This window comes from Eriocheir sinensis, chromosome 8 (assembly GCF_024679095.1).
Source record: "Eriocheir sinensis breed Jianghai 21 chromosome 8, ASM2467909v1, whole genome shotgun sequence".
In the NCBI taxonomy this organism is placed as follows: domain Eukaryota; kingdom Metazoa; phylum Arthropoda; class Malacostraca; order Decapoda; family Varunidae; genus Eriocheir; species Eriocheir sinensis.
The window spans coordinates 12160715-12164760 of record NC_066516.1 but is presented as its reverse complement, the minus strand read 5'-3'; positions in this window follow the sequence as shown (position 1 = coordinate 12164760).

Below are 4046 nucleotides of genomic sequence, written 5' to 3'. Positions count from 1 at the left end.
GCAGGTGTGAGTCGTGGCAGAAGGCAGCGGGTCGTGATGGCTCGTAACTGGAAGGGAAGCTGTAAACTTGTACATAAACCAGGCAGCGGGGCGAGGCGCAGCGCAGGGCAGGGCGGCGGTGCTGCGAGACTGGTGTGTGGTGGGGCGAGGCTCGGCGCGGCTCACGCAGCTGCCCACCCGCCCGTCTACCCACCCGCCCACCCACCCAACCGCCTTCAATTAGGTCACTTGCCGGCCTATCCGTCCGTCCTTCTGCCTCTTCGATGACCCAGTTTGGCTTGTTTGTTTGTTTTGTTTTAATGTTGGCCTCTGGATAGCAAACATATACTCCACCTCCATGCATGTTAGGTGAAAGCCTGACCGGCTAACAGTGAAGGAGGAGAAGGGAAGGGGCTGCGGTAGATACAGTGTGCGGAAGCCGGAACATCATCACCGGTGCTTCGTAAACATCAACACATAGTCACATAAACTTACACAGACAAAAGCACAAACAACAACATTACAGCAGGTCGCGACGCCGCATCGACCCCTTGACAAACACTTCCATGTTGTTCAGTTCCCCCTCACCCCCCTTCACCTGCCTCCCTCCCCATCCTCATTCACTTCCTCTCCTTTCTTTCTCTCTCTTTATTTTCTTTCTCCCCAGGAACATTTTTGTGCCACCCTGCCCCTGTGCAGCCCCCGCCACGCCTCCCAACTCCCCACCCCCTGGGCTCCCTTCCTGGTTCCCGTTGACCCACCCACCACCCATCCTACCCCGACCCAGCCCCCCAGTTTACCAACACATCCTGCTCCCCCCTCTTAACTGACCCCCCCCCTTCATCCTACCCTCCCACTCACTGACCCACAGTAAACACTCCCTTCCCCCGGCTGACCGACCCACCCCACGCACCCTTCATAGAGGACTCACGCCCATACTCGTAGGTGAGAACAGTGTCAACAAGAAATAGGCTCAAGTACACGCCCGCCAGCACGTACGGAAGCAAGCAAGCACACGAAGAGACAACTATTTACGATTTACAAATGTACCATAGGAGTATAACACGCACACGCTATACACTAGACTGTGACTAGAGTACCATTAATAAAGATTTTACTGACGAAAAAGGCGAGATAAGGACCAAGACGAGAGGGAGCGAGCCATCAGCCACAAAAGAAGTCATAAAGAAACAGAAGAACTATCATGCCAACTCCAACGACTTGACATCACAACCGGGAAAGAAAAAAAAAACCTCACCCCAGAATTCCTGAAACAAACAAGCGACGTAAAAACTGACCAAAAGAGAAGACCAAGACTAGAGGGAGAGAACCATCGACCTAAACCAGAAGTCATAAACAAACAGAGGAGCTATCAGACAAACTCAACCCAACGACTCGACATCACAACCGGGAAAGAAGAAAGGAAAAAAAAGAACTCAACCCCTGAATTCCTGAAACAAACAAACAAGCCGGGCCGTGAAAATAATAAAAAAAAAAAGAATGGAAAACATGCACTTCACAGTCGGGCAGCCAAGCCGTCAGGGGTGGATGGACTAGGATGGGGTGGGTGGGAAGGGGTGGATTGGGGGGGGGCCAAGGGGGGAAGGGGAGTGGAGTGTCTTGCCCGTGTTTGCTCCCCGTGCCTCGCCCTCTCTGCCCCGCCGCTCAGTCAGCCCTCCGAACACGGGCCGCCCCTCGGGGACCCCAAACTGGCCCGCGAGGGACGGCTGCAAAATTTCTCAAATTCCGCCCGAATAGCAATGACGCTCGCCTCACCCCGAACAAGATCGACAAGACAGCAGCGCGTGGGCCGTCAACTTCCTCAGCCGCGGGGAAAACGTGAGCGACAAGTCCTCGGCGGCGGGAGCGAGGGCACCGAGCCACCGCCGCGCTATTAGCTGCGGCAAAACAAGGAAGACTGAGATTTATGACAAGGACTCTTCAGGCTAGACTTCTATTATTATCGTGCACCAATTTAACCCGGTAGCAGCGACGGGCTAAATTTGTGGCTTTACCGTGTACCAGAGACGGGCCACATTTTTGCCATGATATAAACCCCCCCAAATAGATGATGCATAAACTGATCACAAATGCGTTGATATATATTATGAAATGGTTTGCGTGAGTGATGATTTTTTCTTATTTTTCTCGCTTAGAGGGGCCTTTAAGAAACGTGATCCCCGCAGCTACCAGGTTAAACATCATCGTTATCATCATCATCATCAGCCATTAATATTGTTACCTACAAAACAAAGCTTTTTTACAGTCTTTTCCACTTCTTCTCTCTTTGTCTGATGTTAGTGTACTCCATCCTACTCCGGCAAAGGCTCTGACTTCATCACCTCATGTGTCTAATTTCTACAGTTTCTGGGATGCACTTGGTCACTTTCCTTGTCTATCAGTTATTAGCTTTATTACGCATTATATGACTTGTCCTCAGCCTATAGGATTCCACCAGACGATAAAGGCCACTCCAGAACGTTTCCATCTGTTTCAGTTTTGCGTCTCTAGTTCCCGGGTTCGATATCAATGTTCCATGTGCAATACTGATCAATTATGTTTTCTGTATTGTTTTCCATTTGGAATTTGTTTTTGATGTGCATTATAGTGACTCCAAGCATCGATCTCCACATTTATCCTTGAGCACTTTAAAATTTACTCTCAAGAGGGATGACCCATATACACAGTTCAAATCCACGGGGCATGACAGAAAGAACACATTGATTGAGAACATTTCGCTTTGAATACAACGGTAGAGCCTCTCAAAATGTCACCTTGCTTTCCGAATGCACTCCAGCCTGGTCTTATTATGGGTACAATAAAAAAAGGGTACGTACAAATTGGGAACATGACCTCCTACATATCAAAACTTACTCATCCTCTTGTTGATCTCTCTCTCTCTCTCTCTCTCTCTACCAGTCTATATTGTTAGGCATTCCCGCCCACAACCCACCCTCTCAGCCTCCTCCCAGAACATTCACACTCCGCAGCGCCACACCCTCGCCAGACACATCCTGCCGAGGCAACTTTGACGCATCGGAAGGAAATCATACAAACTCGGAGGGAAAGTTTTCTCGCCCGAAGACGAAATTAGATAGAAAAAACATAAATGGGGGAAAACAGGAGAGAAATAAAAAGATAGATAGATATAGATAGACAGATAGATAGATAAACAGATAGAGAGAAAGATAGATAGATGTATGCATAGAAGAGGCAATAAATAATGAAACGAGACACATGGAAGAAGAAGAAGAAAAAATGAAACTCGGATGCGGTGACAGAGGAAAACTAGACGAAAAATGTGAAAAAAAGGTGAACTAACACACACACACACACACACACACACACACACACCAAGGCCCCCTATAAAAACTCACTAAAACAATCATGACGTAAACGCTCGGGCAGCAAGGTGAACAACCCCTCCTCCCGCCCCTGCCCCCTTCGTTTCTCTCTGCGGAGTGCAATCCAGGGGGCACCGATGCAATATTCATGCGAACTGCAGATTCCAACATCCGGGGGAGGAGGAGGACGAGGAGGAGGAGGAGGAGGAGGAGGAGGAGGAGGAGGAGATGGTAAAGGTGAACTGGAGAAGGAAAAGAGGAGGAAGAAGGAGAGTTTGAGTCAGAGGAGGAAGAATGATAGGCAGGAAGAGGAGGAGGAGGAGGAATAGGAGTAGTTAGAAGGAAGAGGAGAAAGAACGGTAGACAGGAAGAAAAGGAAGAAGAGGAGGAGGAATAGGAGTGGTTAGGCAGGAAGAAAAGGAAGAAGAAGAAGAGGAGGAGGAATAGGAGTAGGAAGAAAAGAAGAAGAGGAGGAGGAATAGGAGTGGTTAGACAGGAAGAAAAGGAAGAAGAAGAGGAGGAATAGGAGTAATTAAAAGGAGGAGGAATAGGAAGAAAAATAGTTTGTCTAAAGTGAGAGAAAGAGGAATTAATGAGAAAAAAAAGAGGAAAGGAAGGGAAAACAGTGGAATGATTAAGTGAGGGAAAAATAATAGAAAAGAGGAAATTTTCAGAAAAGACGATAGAAAAAAGTGACAAAAAGAAGAAGACAAATTAGAAGAG